The sequence below is a fragment of the Melanerpes formicivorus genome, unplaced genomic scaffold, assembly GCF_026170545.1.
Source record: "Melanerpes formicivorus ecotype bairdi unplaced genomic scaffold, bMelFor1.0.p_v2 SCAF_1, whole genome shotgun sequence".
Taxonomy (NCBI): domain Eukaryota; kingdom Metazoa; phylum Chordata; class Aves; order Piciformes; family Picidae; genus Melanerpes; species Melanerpes formicivorus.
Genome location: NW_027142353.1, coordinates 51836318 through 51856184, shown reverse-complemented (window position 1 = coordinate 51856184; position 19867 = coordinate 51836318). Strand labels below are relative to the sequence as shown.

Sequence of the window (19867 nt, the reverse complement as noted above, 5' to 3'; positions counted from 1 at the left end):
ATTAAAAGGCAGTGCTAGGAACAGGTTTGCAATAGCTGGTGATATTTCTGAGGATGGATTTTTCCCTGTCATTAAACTTCAGGCTCTTTTGCTGGTTCTTTGGATTCTGGGCAGTGTTGGCTTTAGGGTGTAGCTTTAGGCAGATAAAGTAGGTAATTACTCAACCATTTGGCTGGTGGAAGCAGCCAGACAGCTCAGTAAGACCTGCTTTGGTTCTGCTTCCCTTTGCCTGGGGCTTTTCTTGAGTGATGGTTCAAGAACTGCAAGATGGCCGGGCAGCAGCCTTTTGTCTCCTACTGCACAGTCAGGCATAGGCTGCTTTCTGCTATTCTCACCCATGAAGGGGTCATATAGCACGACGCAGCCTTGTTAATCCCCTGGGTGGCTTTTCTCAGAAGCAGCCTTCACCACAACACCCTTGCCTCCTGCCTCCTCCAGCGCCGTGAGAGCACGCCTGCTTCTCTATCTCACCCTGCCGCTTCCCCCTCCTTCTTCCTCTCTACTCCTCACAGCAACTTCGCATCTGCTGTTGCAAAGCTGCGAGCCGGCTTTGCAAAGCAGCTGCCGGGCTCACTGGGCTAAGGGCCTTTGCTTCTGGAAATTACACCATCTGGCCATACACCAGGACACAGTATATGGAGTTTATATTTAGATCACCTTGTATCTGGCATCTGGACTTTATTTATCTGCATGCTTGACAAGACATGGTTTGAGCACTTTCTTTTGTGGATGATATTGTGTGTAATGTATGTACTGTCAGTTCTCAGATGTTCCAGAAAAATGTTTTTTTCTGTAGAGCTGTCATTTCTGCTGGTGGGAGCTGCACATGAGATACCATTTATTATTGCTGTCTATTAGAAATACCAGGCACACAGGGCTAGTAAAGAACATTTTGCCCCTGTAGTTAGAACAGTGCTGACCCTCCGCAAAGATGGGCTAATGCCTGGCAGGTCCAGCTGCACGGACTATTCTGTTATTAAGCTATGTTGTGCTGCAGCACAATAGCTCAGTTTTCTATCGAGCTGATTGTGGAGTGGTTTGGATCCGGGTGGTTTTTTTTTTTCCTGTTTTCCATGTATGTTTTTGTATAAATGAATCTTTGTCATAGCTTAAGGATGAAAACGAGGACAAAGGAACATGCTGCATGAAGGCCAATAGAGGGTGCTGGAGTGATGCAGCTCTTGCCTTCACTAGCTATTTTGTTTTCTAGAGAACAATGTGTATTTTGACAAATCTTCTTATTTCGGGATGTCTTGCTGTAGAGCTGTGGAATTACTGTATTGTTTGTGCATTTAATGCCATAGTTTTCATGCTTTTAAATATTTTGTATTACGAAGATTATTTCAGAAGTGCCCATTAAGCAATATTATGTACAAGAAAAATGTGTAGCTATTTAGGGCATTTATTATTTTTCTTTGCCTCCAAAAATAGATAAAAGTGAAAATCCTGTTTTTTTCAGAAGGAAAAGTTGAGCAGAGTGGAAGTGCCAGTGATCCCTGTGACATACATACTGCACATATTTTTGAGGCTGATGTAACAAAGCAGTGGTCTATGAAAGTCCTGGTTTAGTGTAATACCTATGTAGAAATAACATACTTGCCAAGAAATGTCTCAAGGAGGCTGAGTAAAAAGTTATATAGCATATGACAAATCATTGTGCAACACTCGTAGTTTACCTAATTATATCCATGCTGTACTTCATTTCTGGTTTCTCATCTTTATACTGGTTCAGGGTTTGTTTGTTTTCTGCTCTGGTTGTAGAGGAGACTATGCCCTTTTCATATGGGACTGAAAAGGTGGTGTGTCTGCACATGGTTGTAATGTTTGGCTGGAGACTGCTTGATTCAGCTTGCCCCTCTGATGGAAAGTATGAAAGTCAGTATTTACAGTGTTGCAGGAGTCTGTTATGTGAAGCACTCACTTCCTGTCTTCTTGACCCTCCTCCTCCCTTCTAAGCGAAGGGTAATGACTTCAGGTTACCAGAGATAGGAAACTGCAATCTATCACATGGATATGCAAAATGAGAAGAGTGCTTTTAATATGGAGATGTGATGTATGATGGACTAAATCCACTGTGTTGTATGGTGGTGATGATAACCTGAATTATTCTGTATTACTGGCATTTTCTTTAAAACTTGATAATCTGTATTGTATGTCTCTGACAGCATCTCACAGCCATGAACAGCTTCTCATTAGGGAGACAAGGAACTAGAGTAGTTACAGGAACCTGTCAGATCTACTGTCACTTCTCATTTTCCAAAAGCAAAAAGAATCCAAACAATGGGGCCTTATCTTTAAAATGCATCTGGAGTAGAGCATACAAAAAGATAGTCAAATGTGCAGAAGGAGGTTTGAAGGAGCAGATCTGTCTGTCATGTCTGTCTCAGTGACTTTTGACTCAGATGCCATGGTTTGATAGATCTTTTAACGCTTGTGAAACCTGAACCCTTGCGTGAACATGCAAGGAGAGAATTATCCAGGCTTACACAAGTGCTTCTTAAAGTGTGACCAGAATACTATTGTGTTTTTATGGAAAGTTGCTGAGAAGCTTTATGCAGAAGGAAAAAGGCACTGAAGATAGAGAAATAAAAATGTATAAATGGTGAAGTGGTGAGAGTGATTCCTGTTGCTAAGGGAAGAGTGAGGGGAGAAGACAGGGCTGTAAAATACCACCTTATGAAACAGCAGGAAACTAAGTATCCTTTGCTAATATCAATTCAGTAGATCTTTTAATTAAGTGCCCTATCAAACACTTCATGGGGATGAGTAGGTCAAGTAAGTTGTTGGACTAGCCTGTTTGTTGCTATGGGTCTGGAGTATTGACAGAGACATGCGCAGTTCAAGAGGCTGCTCTGACAGCACTGTGGTTGACCTCTGTCTTGGAGGTATTCAGTGCTTTGGTTGGATAAGGCCATCAGCAACTCTCTCACATTAAAGTTAGCAAACCAGGTGTTTTACTCATGTCACAGATCTGTGTAGCATCATCACTCCCTGAGCTCACAGAGAATGTTCAAATTATCCTCATAGTAGCAAAATTCAATTTGGATTTGATAATCTACAATTTGTGGGCTGCTGGTTATATCTATCATGGGACAGCACTCTTCCTCAGAAGTGTGGTACCCACATCTGCTGCTGGGGGTTTTGAACACAGATACAGTATAGGAGTCAGTCTTGACTTCAGACCCTTTGTGCATGTTGAGATCTGCTCAAATCTCTCAGCTACTTTTCCACCACCATCTTTTGAAATGGCACTGAAACCTTAGACAAAAACAATAGCAGTAACATGGCATCATATGGTGAGTGTGTTGTTCAGAGGAGCACTAGAGACAGCTTCATATGTTTTGGGCACTATGACCAGGGAATCCAGGACACTAAGAACAGTCCTGCATTCCAAAAGCTCTATCTGTGTCAGGGTTTTGGGGAGTTGAAAAGATTTCAGACAGTCTAGGTGAGGAAATGTTGCAATGCTGGCGTTGTGTGGCTTCCACATAGCAGAAGAGGAAATGTGCCTAGGCTGTCTCAAAGAATGAGGAGGCTGAGGGAGCTGGGATTGTTTAGCCTGGAGAAGAGGAGGCTCAGGGGTGACCTCATTGCCCTCTACAACTACCTGAAAGGTGGTTGTAGCCAGGAAGGGGCTGGTCTCTTCTCCCAGGCAACCAACACCAGAACAAGAGGACACAGTCTCAAGCTGCACCAGGGGAGGTTTAGACTCGAGGTGAGGAGAAAGTTCTTCACCGAGTGAGTCATTCGTCATTGGAATGTGCTGCCCAGGGAGGTGGTGGAGTCACCATCCCTGGAGGTGTTCAAGAGGGGATTGGCCGTGGCACTTGGTGCCATGGTCTAGTCATGGGGTCTGTGTTGCTAGGTTGGACTCGATGATCCTCGAGGTCTCTTCCAACCTTAGTTACACTGTGATACTGTGATGGTTCTGGGTGAATAACTTTTGTTTCTGAGCCTGCAGCTGTTATTAGACCAAATTAAAAGATTGACTGCCAGATGCCTGTAGTTGCATTAACAAGAAATATACTATTTCCTGTTGCACTAAGGACCTTGCAGTTATACCCAAATACCAAAAGCAGATTCCTACTCTCAGCACATTCATTTTCCAGAGGCACCACTCTGTTTACTTCCGCTTAAGGAATTGAGGCATAACTCAGTTCCCACTCTTGCTTATAGTTTCTGACCATGAATCTTAAAATAAAAGAAATCCATGTTGTCAGTGTAAAATCAAGTTGTAATTAAAAAAAAAAAGCATTTATATAAAAAATTTTCCCACTTGTTTTATGTCTCTATCCAGGAGTATGAATTCCTGGTAAGAAATGCAGTAATTCTTTTAACAGCATCTATTATGAAGTGTTTGGTAGATAAATACAATTTTTAAGGTCATGTTTTAAGTCTTTGATTTTGTTTAATCTTTTGTTTAATCTGGAGACACTAATATATCACGTTGTCCAGGTGACTAAAGGTTAAAATGGCTGTTTTTTTTTTCCCTAGGTAGTTGTGATGGTTCACAATGCAAAACAGTGATCTCCAGGAAGCGAGCGAGATAGCATCCAGCCTGCTTGCAGTTAACCCATCTCTGCCTGAAGTAGCAAACCCCTTATGAAAATTACATTGCAAAACTAAAGTATTAAGAGAAATCACTGCTGGAAACTGTTGCTTCAGGGAAAGGTAAGACTTTGCATTAATTATCTAGTCATTATGGATTTACATGAGATTTTCCCCTTAGAATTCTTTAAAAATTTGATGTATGAATGCATAGTTTTATGTATCAAGAAATGTGGCAACTATTATCCTATAGTAAATAGTTAAAAACTAAATACATAGGTGGAAAATACAGAGCATGCATATTGGGATTTGGATGCTCGGGTGTATGTAGCTCTTACTAAAAAGGATCCTGTGCATTCCTTTAAATATTTAGCTATGGCAGGATTTTGTTTCTTGTGACCTCACTTTAAATATGAATTACAAAGCTCTGTTAAGACCATCACATGTGGTATGAGATTGTGAAAACACTTTACTAGAAGTATTTATGGGCTCTTTGTCTTAAATATGAGTGAAAGCTGGCAAACCATTACCAGGAGCTGAAGAAACCTGTGGGGTTTAACTGATCTGATACAGTAGAAATGTTTAGTTAAAGCCTTTCTGGGACTGAAATTCCTCACAGAAAACAGCTGGCTATATTTGGGTTTGTAAGTGCTGATACATGTTTGAAAACAGATGAGTAAGCGTTTTGCACATGCACTAAATAAGCGTCGGAAATAGCTGCAATTGCTACCATGCATTTATTTCTCAAGGAGCCAGGGGGAAAGTAGCAACATGAGTAGGAATTCATCAGTGTCCTCCTCTTAAGCAAAACAAAACCTTTTTTTCCTATTAATAAAGGCTGCATAGGGGTTTAACCTGTCCTTGTTGAGCTGTAGTTAGCCCTTCTGTCATGTAGAAATAAGTTTTCTTGGAGTCAATTAAATTTTGCTCTGTAAGCAGCTCTAAGTTACAGCAAATTATGGTGTTAGCAGTATTTCTCCTGGAGTACTCACTGCCATAGTGCTCTCCACTGAAGAGGGAAATATTTTCTTTTGCTTTTAAAGAGCACTACAGTAAAGGCCCTTGACAGGGCCACAGACTTCTCAGTCTGAGGTTTATTTTTTGTTTGTTTGTTTGTTTTCACATTCTTTGTTAATTGCTTAAATACACATTTTTCTCTTTCAGCTTTTCTAGGCTTTTGGATGATGGTATTCAGTACACTGGAGCAGTTATTGTAATACCATTTGTTATTTAGTGCCTATTTTATTTCAGAGCTCTCTTTTTTTATTCAAAATAATGCAGATCAAAACAAGTAGAAGGATGTATTAATGCTACTGAGAACAGAGATATGTAAATGTGTGATTTATATTCTAGACCTGTATGACCATTATGAAGATCGTGCTTTTCCTTGCCTAGAGATAAGCTCTAGGACACAGCTCCCCAGCAGCACATGTGATTTCACCCTGGTGTACCACTGGAACATCCTGAAATTCCCATGTTAGACACTAAAGGGTGTAATGGAGACATCAAACCTATACGGAATAATGTAGCCAGAGGAGTCTAGAGCACGGTCACCAGTGCTTTAGACACAAGATTGAGCACGTATTGTTGCACCACGTGAGCCAGGAGGGAATGTGTGATGACTCTGGTCTGGAAAAGTACAACTGTATGTAATTACAGGCTCTAAGCTGGAAAATGAGAGGGCTGTTTCCTAGACTACCTTGCAACTCTAATTCTAGGACCTTCCTTGTCCTGGTTAAGCAAACTCAGGAAATACTAGATTTGACTTTTACATGTTTTACTGTGCCTTGAAACAACTGATTATACTAATGCTGCTCCTTCAAAAGTAGTTTAAGAAGACACAACCCTTCAGCAGTTAAGCTAATGGCTTCTGAGTGAAAACAGTATCTCCTGGCAGCAGGCTACTCACTCCAGTGAATACAAATTTGGCATATTAGCAAGTGTCTTGTAAATGTCCTTGAACTCAGAGTTGGAATTATATGAATATGCAAATATATTCATCAGCTTTTATTTTCTAACAGGGAGATGAGACCAACTGATGTAATGTCTTTTATCTTCTACACTTTAGCAAAAAAATCCCAGGGCATGGAGAGAATGATGTAGTCCCATTTAACTACAACAGTGTTGGGTTTTAATTACACTGGTGGCTTATCATAAAAATTAGCAGCGCTAAAGTCTCATAAACGTGATACCTATTATGTTTTCTTAGGTTCTCTCAAGTTTTGGAGGAGGATGTTGCTGGCATCAGCAAGAGAGTGCTAGGGGAGATTGCTACTCATGACTCCCTTATTTCCTCTCACTTGTTTCAGTGCCACACTAAAATTTTGTGCTTTTTTATTTCTCTGATGATATGTATACAATCATGAGAGCATATTTGTCCAACTTCAAATTGAACCCAATCAGTTCTGTGTCTTTAGCTTTTGAAACTACTGAATTTAAACTGTCTATTTATACCCACCAAGGCAACATGCTGTCTGGCAGTAATCTAGCAATTCAGTCAAATGTGTTTAATTATGCACCTTGTTTGCTAGGTTGGAGTGTTCAAATTTTGCAACTTGTGGGCCTCATGGGACATAAAAACTCAACCATTTGGGTTTTTTTAATGCATCAACTTAATTTTTCAAAGTTTGGGAAACTCCAGCATTTCTTCACTCAGTTGATTGTGAAGACTCTATTACCTATGAAGATCCTAATTTTTACTTAAGCTCTGATAGCAGGCATTGGTTCATTGACTGTCAAAGCAAAGGCCAGATCCCGGCAGCCATAGGTTCAGGAAGTTGTTCTCCATTTCCACCTCCCTTTTTGCAGAGACTTAAGCCTGGCTCTGTGGAGGAGTCCAGTTCTATAGTTGCCTAAGCTATGTATGTGCATACATGGATTATGGTACTTCACAAGCTAGTGGCTATTTAAACAGGTTGGATGTATATGGGGGAATTAATGAGAACTATGTGTCCTAGAATTGAGATGGGGGAAAAAAACCCTGACCAAACAGAAAAGGAAGAACTAAAAATAGATTTGTTTTGTTATTCTTAGAGATTCCTGCTGGTTACATAAAAATTACTGAACTTAAAAGGTCATGCTAACAGTGCTGAGTACCTTTCAAACATTCATTTTAATCTTGCAGAGACCCAGATGAAGGCTGACACTTGGAATTCGGGAGAGGCAGCATAGTTTTCTCCTGATTAAAATTATCAGTGTCCTAGCTTGAAATCTGCTTTGAGAAACAGATCAGCATCTTTTATTGTGTTGTAGCCAACAGTAGGATACTGACTTGAAAAAGGTAATAACATCTGGGGGCTGATAAGCATCATTTAATAGTGCCTAAGAGTATTTTTTTTTTTGGTTTTCTTTCTATGTTAAGCTACTATAATATTTTGTGCAAGGAGTTTGTCAATATTAATTAAAAACAAAAAAAAAAAAGAGAAAGGGTGGGGGAATAAAAATAATAAGTGGGAGACCTGCATCTAGTATTAAAGAAAATATTTTTTGTTTGGAAGTGTTCGTAGCATGCAAGATATCATGAAATAGGCAGCATTTCTTATTGAAACAGCAAATAGTTGAACAAAACCCCAAATCACAAGCTGAACAACAAAAGCACAGCAAGTATGCTGTTATTTGCAAAGTAAATATTTTACCAAATAGGTTTTTTGGCACAAGGAGGAAGATGTATAAGGAACACGATGTGTTACCTATCCAGTACAACATTTTAAACGCATTTTAAACTTCCTGGCTTTACCAAACACCCAGGCCCCCAGCCCCCTTGCTTATCTTGCTTGTCTTTAAATAAAGATTAAATGGTTCCACTCAATGCTATTTTGCTTTGATGAAATCAGGTAGTATTTTCCCCATGTAGGGGACTTTTTAAAGCATATGCAATTTTTTGTATGTGTTCCTCCATGTAGTAGAATAAGGAGGAAGTTTTCATTCTCTTGTACACCATATAGAGAAATGTGCTAAAACGTCCAAAGATACTGATATACTACTTTTTCTCTTAGAGCTGATGTGCTATTTTGGGATATGTGCTGACCTACTTTCTATGTTTCCAGAATGCAAGCTGTAAAAATGTAGCTGGGGTTGCAGAAAGATTTGGATTTGTTTTTCAGTGGATTTTTGTGTACCCTTTCGCATAGATATGCACACACAAACACACAGGCTAATGTGGGAGTTGATGTACAGTAGCAATTCAAGATTGCAAATGTTGGTACAATTTCAACAATCATAGCGGCAGAAGTCTGCTGCTAGACACCTGTCCTTAGAGGATTTGACAGGAAGACGTTCCCAATCTAGTGGTGCCGTTACTCAGTGTTACATGATAAGGCAAAAAGCTTTAGGTTCCCAATTATGAATAACTTTGATACCTGGATATAAACATTCAAAATTGCTGTAAGAATCTAAGAATCTCATTACTTATTTTTTTTTTCCCCAGTTTCTTCAGCTTTGTCTTAGAGACTGAAGATAAAAACCCTTTGCAACATTTACTTTGACCATGCATCTCTTTATTCAACACTCTGACCATCAAAGAATGTTCAGCCCATTAGTTTGCCATTCTCAATTAAAATAATGATACATACAGCCTGGGAATGTATGAACAAATTATGAGAACAATGATGAGAGATGAAGACCTGTGCCTGCCCTCTGCTTAGGGCAGAAAAAATTCATCAGTGCAGGCAACTCTGAGCTCACATGTGGGTTCTTTCCAACAGAGCTGGAAGAAAATAATTTTTAGCTTATTATGCTTCACTCACAATTACCATAGAGCAGAAGGTCTTGGTATGGCATTCATCTGACCTGTATAAGCAGACAAAGACAATTTCCCCTATCCTCAGGTGAGACAAATACTGCATTTCAGAATTCTGTCTTTCTGTTAACTATAGATGGAGTTTAGATTTTGGGAACCTAATCTGTGAATGTGTGTGCCTAGGTGAGAGAAAACTAGTCCCTTTTTTTTTGTATGTACAACAGGTAGAGTGGGGAGTTTCATTGATTTATCAGTACTGATGTAGTTCTACCAGTATAGGCTGGAAATTGTAAATGAGGACTCAAAATATCATGAATGACAGGTCTGAATACTCCTGTGACTGACAGACGGATTCCTACTTCCCTGGGAAGTATTATGACCTACTTAAGCTAACCTGTGGATAGTGGATATGTTTTATGTATATTGTTTCTAACCAAACATGTTTTTAATGCTGCTACATGGAAGGTGATAAGAGCACAGATTGCAGGGTTATAAATGCAAAACTCTTCACTGTAGTAACTTGAAAAAATGCCAAAGGGCAATTTAAGAAGCTTGTTCAGCTTGGCTGTCAGTGTGATACTGAAATATTTTGGTATTCAAATACTGTATCCAGTGCCTGGATATTCCCACTTAACAGTGAGGTATAAAGTTCAAAAAATAAGCCTATGGAATTTTTCAGGGTCTGAAGAGGGACAAAACCAACAAAACCTTTACACTGTGAGGCCTCAGGAGTGCAGTCATGTAAATTTATAGAACAGAAATTTGCAAGATGAGTTGATTGTCATCTGCAAACCCTTGTCTTTATAAAACCACCTCCACGGAAGGAGTTTCTCAGCTCCTATGAATCTGGAAGCTGAAGCTGAACTGGCTCCATCCAAATCCAGATTTTCTCACAAGAAGGAAATACTAACATTGGAATAGTTTAATAGAATAGAAGTAGCATCTCCTACCAAGGAAGGAGGAATGTTCCTATCACTGTGGAAGAGGCAGTCCCAAAAGCTAACTTTAACCTTACCACTATTCACAGAATCACAGAATGTCAGGGGCTGGAAGGGACCTTGAGAGATCATTTAGTCCAAACCCCCTGCCAAAGCAGGATCACCTATACCAGGACACACAGGAACTCATCTAGGCAGGTCTTAAATATCTCTGCAGAGGGAGACTCTACAGCCCCCCTACACAGCCTGTTCCAGTGCTCTGTCACCCTCACAGTGAAATAATTCTTCCTCCTTTTCCCATGGAATTTCCTATGCCTCAAGTTCCACCCATTACCCCTTGTCTTGTCATTGGGCATCACCAAGAAGAGCCTGGCTCCATCCTCTTGGCACTCACCTTTTACAGATTTATAGACGTTAATGAGGTTGCCCCTTAGTCTCCTCTTCTCCAAACTAAAGAGCCCCTCAGTCTCCAGCTCCCCTCAAGCCCCAGCTCCCTCAGTCTCTTCTCATAAGGAAGATGTTCTACTCCTTTAATCATTTTCGTGGCTCTGTGCTGGACTCCTCAAGCAGTTCCCTGTCTTATAGAACTGAGGGGCCCAGAACCCAATATCCCAGATGTGGCCTCACCAGGGCAGAGAGGGAGGAGAACCTCTCTTGACCTACTGACCATGCCCCTTCCAATCCACCCCAGAATGGCACTGGCCTTCTTGGCCACAAGAGCACATTGCTGCCTCATGGTCAACCTTCCATCCACCAGTACCTCCAGGTCCTTTTCCCTTTCTCTACATTCCAGCAGCTCAGTCCCCAATCTATACTGGTACACGGGGTTGTTCTTTCCTAAGTGCAAGACTCCACACTTGCCCTTGTTGAACTTCATTAAATTTCTCCCTGCCCAGCTCTCCAGCCTATCCAAGTCCTTCTAATGGCAGCACAACGCTCTGGTGTGTCAGCCACTCCACCCAGTTTGGTGTCATCAGTAAACCTGCTGACAGTGCTCTCTGTTCCCTCATCCAGGTCATTGATGAATATATTGAACAGCACTGGTCCCAGTACTGACCCCTGAGGGACTCCACTAGTTACAGGCCTCCCACTAGACTCTGTCCCACTGACCACAACTCTGACTTTTTTCCTTCAACCAGTTCTCACTGCAAGGATGCTGTGGGAAACAGTGTCAAATGCTTTATTGAAATCAAGATAAACCACATCCACTGCTCTACCATCATCTATCCACCTGGTTATATCCTCATAAAAGGCTATCAGGTTGGTCAGACATGACTTCCCCGTGGTAAACCCATGTTGACTGCTCCTAATGACTCTCTTGTCTTTAATATACCTAAAGACAGTGATGAGGATAAGTTGCTCCATCACCTTTCCAGAGATGGAGGTGAGGCTGACCTGGGTCCTCCTCCTTACCCTTTTTGAAGACCAGAGTGGTATTTGCCCTCCTCCAGTCCCCAGACACCTCTCCTGTCTGCCATGACTTACCAAAGATGATGGAGAGTGGTCTGGCAATGACGTCTGCCAGCTCCCTCAGCACCCTTGGTTAGTAGGGAGCATAGTTTGTGGGGAGGCAAAGATTGTTCCCAGCCCTGAATCGATGGCTCTGCCAGCTTACTGTGAAAAAGGTATCGAAGACTAGGCTCCCAGGCTGCAATTAGGTTTTGTGATTTAATTCCTATGAATCTCCAATACTTTCCAAAGCATATCTTTAGTTAGCAGGAAAAATTCTGCAGCCTTCTGTATCTGGTTGGCCCAGATGACCCTCACTTACACTTATCCCTTGGGGCTTTTTAATGTTCTTGTGCTGCTTTCTCTCCCATGTAAGCAGATGTGTCCTGCATATTATATTTGAGAAACATATCTGGGAATCTCATTTCTGCTGACATGTGATCTGAATTTCACCCATTCTCCATGTGCTTCCAATCTGTGTTGGAACCAAGGGGATCTCAGGTTATTTATGTCCCATTGGGCCCTCTCTATTAATTCCCATCCTTGCAAAAAAACATTTACTGCATTTGCACACTATCCTGAGAAAGCCGTTTCCCTTGTACTCCTCTGTTTGGAGTCAAGACTTGGAAGGATAGCCCCAAATAAATTTTACCACCTCAGAAAAGTCAAAATGATATGACCAGTGGTGTAAAGCAGCATGAGTAGGTCTGATCATTGCTATCTTGTTTTTCTACTTCCATGGCTGAAAGCTGTTCTCAGACGCAGAGTTGCTTTATCAGCTAAATATTATAGTGCTAACATGACAGCAGTGCTTAACTACAAAAAGCATAAGGGTAGTGATTCCTAACACAAACTGATTGAAGGACTTATCTTACTGACACGTCTTCCTGAAAATAATTAGTTTCTATAGCATTACCTCTTTTTCTTGGGTGTTTGCATAACTACGGAAGCGCTCAGGAATGTATTTTTCATTTTGGCCTGTCTCAGAGACTGGTAACAACTTGACTTCCCAGAGATAAGCCAGATCATGGTGTTCTGTGCTATCACAGACATTAGTTCTTCAAATTCCTCTTGAAACTAATCTGAAAGTCAGGAAATTATCTGAGCTATGTGAGGATGCCGCAATAGGGTTGTAAAGTCTTTGTTGGAGTATCTTGGAATCCAGATTAGTGTCAAGATTATCATCCCAAATCTCCAGAATCCCAAGTGGTCTACAATCCATCTGAAAAAACTTACTGCTCCTTGGTATTTTGCCAGCCATCTTAATCTGGGGGTTATTAAGGCAGGAGCTGAACTTGAAAGAAGCAGGATGACTGTGGTGTTCAGGCACCTTCCTGGACTGTGGAAGGAGTTACTGGAAGAATTCAGTGGGAGTCTCACTATGTCTTGAAAGTACTGCAGGATTTATCTCTCTTGGCAAGCTTTCTTCTAAGATCTTAATTGACTTTGAGTGAAATAGATTTCCCAGTTCTGAGGCCCTGTATAGTGATAACAGTAGAAGACAGTAAGAAGTGGAAGGGTGTTTCGTTTTCTTGAGAGACCTGCTATATATGTGGATTCGTGTTCACAGTCAGTGGGCAAACAGGTGTCTTAAAATATTTACTTGCTACAGGGAGTGTCTGACTTAAACTAGGTTCTTGCAGAGTTTCATTTAACACTAACACAGTAGTTTTCACATGTGTTGCTAGTCAGAATAACATTGTGTTGGTTTAAAATTTAGCAGTTGCACAGCTGACCTTCAGAAAAGTAACTCTCCTGTTCTGTTGTGGCAAGAGGGATCTTTATTTCTTATTTTCATTGTGTGTAATGGTGTGTAGATACATAGATATATTATATATAGATACATATATATATATATATATGTTGGTGCTTATCTGATGAACCTCCCGGGTGCTGCACTTTGACCACAGCAACCCCATGCAGAGCTACAGGCTGGGGTCGGAGTGGCTGGAGAGCTGCCAAACAGAGAGGGACCTGGGGTTGCTGATTAACAGCTGCCTAAACATGAGCCAGCAGTGTGCCCAGGTGGCCAAGAAGGCCAATGGCATCCTGGCCTGCATTAGGAATAGTGTGGCCAGCAGGAGCAGGGAAGTCATTGTGCCCCTGTACTCTGCATTGGTTAGGCCACACCTTGAGTACTATGTCCAGTTCTGGGCCCCTCAGTTTAGGGAGGACATCGAGACACTTGAACATGTCCAGAGAAGGGCAACAAGGCTGGGGAGAGGCCTTGAACACAAGCCTTGTGAGGAGAGGCTGAGGGAGCTGGGATTGTTTAGCCTGGAGAAGAGGAGGCTCGGGGATGACCTCATTGCTCTCTACAACTACCTGAAAGGTGGTTGTAGCCAGGAGGGGGTTGGTCTCTTCTCCCAGGCAACCAGCACCAGAACAAGAGGACACAGTCTCAAGCTGCACCAGGGGAAGTTTAGGCTTGAGGCGAGGAGAAAGTTCTTCATGGAGAGAGTCATTTGTCATTGGAATGTGCTGCCCAGGGAGGTGGTGGAGTCACCATCCCTGGAGGTGTTCAAGAGGGGATTGGATGTGGCACTTGGTGCCATAGTCTAGCCATGAGGTCTGTGGTGACAGGTTGGACTCGATGATCCTCAAGGTCTCTTCCGACCTTGGTGATACTGTGATACTGTGGTAACCTGCGGCCCCTGCAGCTGTGTGCAGGGACACACTTTCAGCAGTGCAATCCCCAATGGGGAGCATCAGCTAAACACAGGATCTCTTCTGTCATTTTGCCAGTTTTGCACTTGCAACAGGGATGCAACTGCTGTCTTCTGCTAATGCTGTTTTGAATGCATCTGCTGTCATTGTTGCAAATTAAATTCTGAAATTAGTCTAAATTGTATTTAGGGCAGGCACAAAGTGTCATCCAAATTTTTAAATGTTTTTCTATATTGCTTTTGTTCTCCTTGTACTAATGACAGCTGTGGCCACTGACAGTCCTAATCTGAATAATCATAAGGAAATTGAATAATCAGTTTTATTAGACACATGAAAGAAAACCCCAAACATGCACAGGCACACTCCCTTAAATCTAATATCGTTGTGCAGGCTGTATAAATGGTGTCAGGTTTATACCATGATGTTTTTCCAGTACTGTCCAGAAACAGTGTTTGAGGCATGATTTGGATGTCATCTCATTATGCAGCTGATGCTTTATAAAGTCGGAGGAAAATAACCAGTAAAGTTGAGAGCTGTGAATGTCATAGAATCATAGAGTCAATAAAGTTGGAAAAGACCTCAAAGATCATCAAGTCCAACCTGTCACCCAAGACCTCATGACTACTAAACCATGTCCATGTCCAATCTAGTTAGGTTCATATACATCTTCAGGAAATGAGGTGAAGGGAAAAAAAAACCCAAAGATATCTCTGATTTCAAGTAGTCCATACAGAGAATGTTATGCTTCTTTCTATGTTTTATGGGGTTTCCCCCCATTTTCCCAATCTTTAAGCACTTGGAATTTTTCACTTACCTTAAAATTTGCTTTAGGGTTAAGCCCCTGCCTGTGCTTGCCAAGCAGTGCTTGCCGTTGCTTGAGGCAGCACTGTGTGTCAGCTACTTGCCGTTGGCCACTGCTTCCTGTGGTTTGGAGACTGGAGTTGCCTCACATCCTTTCCTTTTGCCTGGGTTTTTTGCATTTGTTTGTTGTTCCCCCCCCCCCCCCATTTACTCACTCATCTTTTTTTGGGGGGGGGGGGGGGGCAGGAGAAAATGAGACAATGTATATTTAATATTCAGATAGCTGTTGCTTTCCTTGCTTTTTGTTTTTCTTTCCATTACGAAGTAAAGAGGAGCTCCAGATTGCTTATAAATCCATATGTATGAACTTGTATAGAAAAACTTTTCCTCAGCCACTGTCATTTTACCCAGGCAATGCTCTGCGTACTGCAGATGGGAGAGGGAAAGAAGAGGAAGATGCAGAGAGGGAGACTCTGTTTGCAATATGAAGTTCAAATTTGAGAGCACTGGCAAAGTATGAGTAGCCATCTAATTCAGGTGCAGTTGGTAAGAGAGGTGACAGATCTCTGTTTCTGTCTGTACACACAAACATGCTTCTTTTATGAAAGAAGTAACCTATTGTCTTGCAGTTTTAAATGGAATAAGTGGGTCTTATTAATACTCTTCAAGTACAAAATAAGTGTTTATACTAAAGCTACAGAAGTTTAATATTGTGCAGTTAAATATGTACAAATGAGGTGTGGGGTATCTGTGTCTGTATCTGGGAATCTTAGAGATAATTTACACATCTGTGCTTTATGATACTGTAGCAAGGTCATGTTGGTTCTTGTATACAACTGACTTCTGCAGCAGAAGCTGAAACTCATATCCTCAGGGTTCTGCCTCGATAAGGCATTCAAAGTTGCTGATAAGGATGTGCTCTGGTGTTTCTAGAGCTCTGGCCTCAGGTGTAAAACCTTAACTTTCCTATTGATTGATCTCACACTTGGAACAGTTTTATAAGTAGTGAGGAAATTGAAATACAGCCAAGGATAGAAAGCAAATTAAGTATTTCCCTAATATTAGAAAGTCAAAGTGTTTGTAAATCTGTATGTTACACTTGCCTTGAAAGGGGATGTGCTGACAGCATGTTTGATAACTTTAAACCCATTTCTGTGTGCCAAACATCAAGAGTATAACACAGAAAACATCCCATTGGAAGAGACATCAAAGACCATCCAGTCCAACCTTCAATGCAGCACTGAAGGGTCGATGATAACCTGTGTTCCTTGGCGCCAGGTCCACACACTGCTTAAACACCTCCAGGGATAGTGACTCCACCACTGCCCTGGCCAGATCATTCCAATGTTTGATAACCCTCTCTGTGAAGAAGTATTTCCCAGCATTCAGCCTAAACCTCCCCTGGTGCAGCTTGAAACCATTTCCTCTAGTCCTGGTTGTGTGACACCAAGGAGAAGATGCTGGCCCCCTCCTCACTCCAACCTCACTTCAAGTAGTTGTAGAGAGCAATGAGGTCTCTCCTCAGCCTCCTTTTCTCTAGACTGAACACCCCAAGCTCCCTCAGATGCTCCTTGTATGCCATGTGCTCCAGGCCCTTCACAAACCTTGTTGCCTTTCTCTGAACACACTCCAGAACCTCAATATCCTTCCTGTAGTGAGGAGGGCCCAGAACTGAACACAATACTTGAGGTGTGGCCTCACCAGTGCTGAGTACAGGGAGATGATCACCTCCCAGTTCCTGCTGGCCACAGTGTTTCTAATACAAGCCAGGATAGCATTGGCTTTCTTGACCACTTGGGCACACTGCTGACTCATATTTAATCAACTATCAACCAGAACCTTCAGGTCCCTCTCTGAGTCACAGCTTTCCAACCACACATGCCCAAGTCTGTAGCTTGCCATGGCATTGTTGTGACCCAGGTGGAGGACCTGGCACTAGGCTCTGTTAAATGTCATACAATTAACCTTGGCCCATGGGTCTAACCTGTCCAGGTCCCACTGCAAAGCCTCTAGCAGATCAACACAGCCACCCAGCTTGGTGTCATCTGCAAATTTGCTGAAGGTGCACTCAATCCCCTCATCCACATCGTTCCCTGTGAGTGCGACAGCTAGGAAGGAGGATGGTTTGCTGATTGACGGAGACAGAATGCATTTGTCACCTTTGACAAAGATTTAAGAGGCTTTTGTAAAGACTGCTTTTGTCTCTGGGGAAAAGTGAAGGATAGGCTACCACGCTGCAGTTTCTGTGCTCCTTTGGCCAATACTGTTGCTTTAATAGGTACCTTTATCATTGCTACATAAACCCCAGAGCACTAATTTAGAGAATTGGTTGAATAAAGCTGGTTTATGTTTCTATGACTGTTAGGCATCCATCTACATTTATTGTATTGTTACTAAACCCCTAAAATTATGGAGCTAGATGGGGCTTTCCTACTCAGTGCAACATGCCATGCATGAAAATGAAGTGGGTTTTTGCAGAGAATGTGGAGAAGCTGGTAAGGAACAGGCTCAGCATATAATCAAGCATACTCTGAGCTCATATGAAACAATAAAAACTTCTGTGCTTCAGTTCCTTTAATAGTAGTTGCAAATACACTTATTTCTGAGAACAGTATGATTTGTGCATCTGAATTTAGGTGTAGCCTGATTATACAGGTGAGATCCATCTGTCTGGGGACTCAGGCTAAATATAGGTACTTTACATATTTGTCTCTAATGATAAACTAAGATATAAGCTATAACTGGCTGTTCAGATGGTGACAACTCAGAGAATGGGCAGATGTCTCTGTTTTGGATGTGGGGAATAGTTTGCCCCGACATGAGGGTACTGGTCAAGTTCAGAGCAGTAGGAGCATGGGCAGTAGAGCTTTCTGCTGTTCTGGAGCTCAATCCCACCAGAGGCAGCACTGTGCTCTCCCCATTCAAGAAAGGAAGATCATACTCTTGTGAGGCTCAGAAGACTTTTTTTTTTCTTTTAATTAGTCCCAAAACCACAAGCAGGTTAGAGCTCCTGGCCTTGATGACGTGTGGGATCATGGCAGCCTTGATTCAGAATTTAAATGGTGCCAGCGAGAAGGCAGTCTTGATCCCATGGGTTGGGCACATAGATTTCATTCGGAACAAAACTGAAATGAAACTTGAATGATCTGAATCTCACCTTTAATTAGCAATACATGATACAGAATGTATTTCATTATGTGGATGCAGAAGGATTATTTGACTCAGTGCAGAAAACATGAAAAGGTTCAGTGTTATTACTGGATTCAAAGACTGGTGAGTTCTTACCTTCTTTTTGTTTGTGTGGATAATAGTACAACACTCAGCAGGTACTAGCCCAGGGGTTTGAGATAACATCCCTGCATTGGGTTGTGACACACAGCCTGTGTACAGCTAAGTCATGGATATTCAGGAAGGATGTGATGGAAGTTAAGTTAAGTGACCATGCATTGAGTCTATCATTACAGAAAAATTTGGAGCATGGAAGATGAGCAATGAGATCTTCACAAAGACTCAAGAGGATTGCATAGCTAAATTTTCTTTCCTCCTTTCTTTTCAGTCTGTTACTTATTTCAGTGTTTTGTGATACACTGTTCCTGGTTTTGTTCTGTTTTTTTGCAGTATAGGAAAGACATGTGAAACCTAATTTAGGTTTTTTCCATTACATCGCATGAGACAGGTTTACTGAAGGGTGAGGTAAGATTTGGCTGTCTCTTGTTTTCTCTTTATTAACAGAATCTCATATAACACAAGCAATCCAGAGTCTTGGGCAAGAGACTATTTCTGCCACAGGGCAGCCCTGTCTACCTGTGTTGCATCTCATCCAGCCTGGATCAATGCAACCTTAATATGTTGGAATGTTATTAATAGGCCTGTCCATCAAACTCAGGGGTTTTGTTATTCTTTAGTTCTTATTACAAAGAAAGGAAGGAGACTGGAATTTGTACATTTCCATGGTCACTTTGGACAGTGCCCTCTCTTAACAGCAAGTGTAGAATAAACTCTTTGTAACGGAAACGTTCATTAAAATGATCCTCTCCAAAAAGTCCTTACAAGTTCCAAATGTTTTGAAACGTTTTCCTCTATAGCTTTTTTCTACAGAAGCTGGAATGCTTTGTTGTTATCTCACAGATATATGCTAACAATTTATGTAAAATGTTGAACTCTGAGAAGTGGGTTCAATAGAAGATTGTCACTGAAGCTTGTAACCTTCATATGCATAGCTTGTTCCCTTTCTGTACAGAACACAATTGGAAAAACAAGGACATCAGCCATGTTTTATTCAGGATCAATACTACACCCTACTAAATAAAATTCCTGCATTTCCTCAATTTTTTTCTCTTATTGCTGTACCTAAATCATAGGTCTAATGCCACAGATTGCAGTAGAATAATAGCAAACATGATTTTGTGATTGCAAGTGTTACCATTGCATGGATTCAGGCTTTGATCTTGGAAAATGCTGATCTTCTGGGCTGCCACTCAGGCAAAGCCACATGTCCTGACAGCTCTGAGGCCGTCTGCAAGGAGCACCATCAGGTGCCTGGGTTCTTGTGCAGTGCCTCTACACTGTTCAACCAGAAAACACCTGTTCCAGGATATGTGCTGCCTTTCTGTTTGAGAATGATCACCTCTCAAGTCCTCATGGATATAAGGCTGCAACAGCTCTCATGTAATGGGAACATTAGCATGAAGCAAAATTATTACAAATGTGCATTAGCATATGAATT

At 41.6% G+C, this 19867-nt stretch overlaps 1 protein-coding gene across 1 annotated transcript in view; it reads left to right on the top strand.

Moving 5' to 3' along the window:
- The window catches only part of FRY (FRY microtubule binding protein), a 257340-nt gene that overhangs the window by 27907 nt on the left and 209566 nt on the right, over positions 1-19867 (top strand). Inside the window, exon 2 of the mRNA XM_068143156.1 lies at positions 4495-4671. The gene's annotated coding sequence lies outside the window, so the exon portion shown is untranslated. The remainder of the gene's footprint in view (positions 1-4494; positions 4672-19867) is intronic.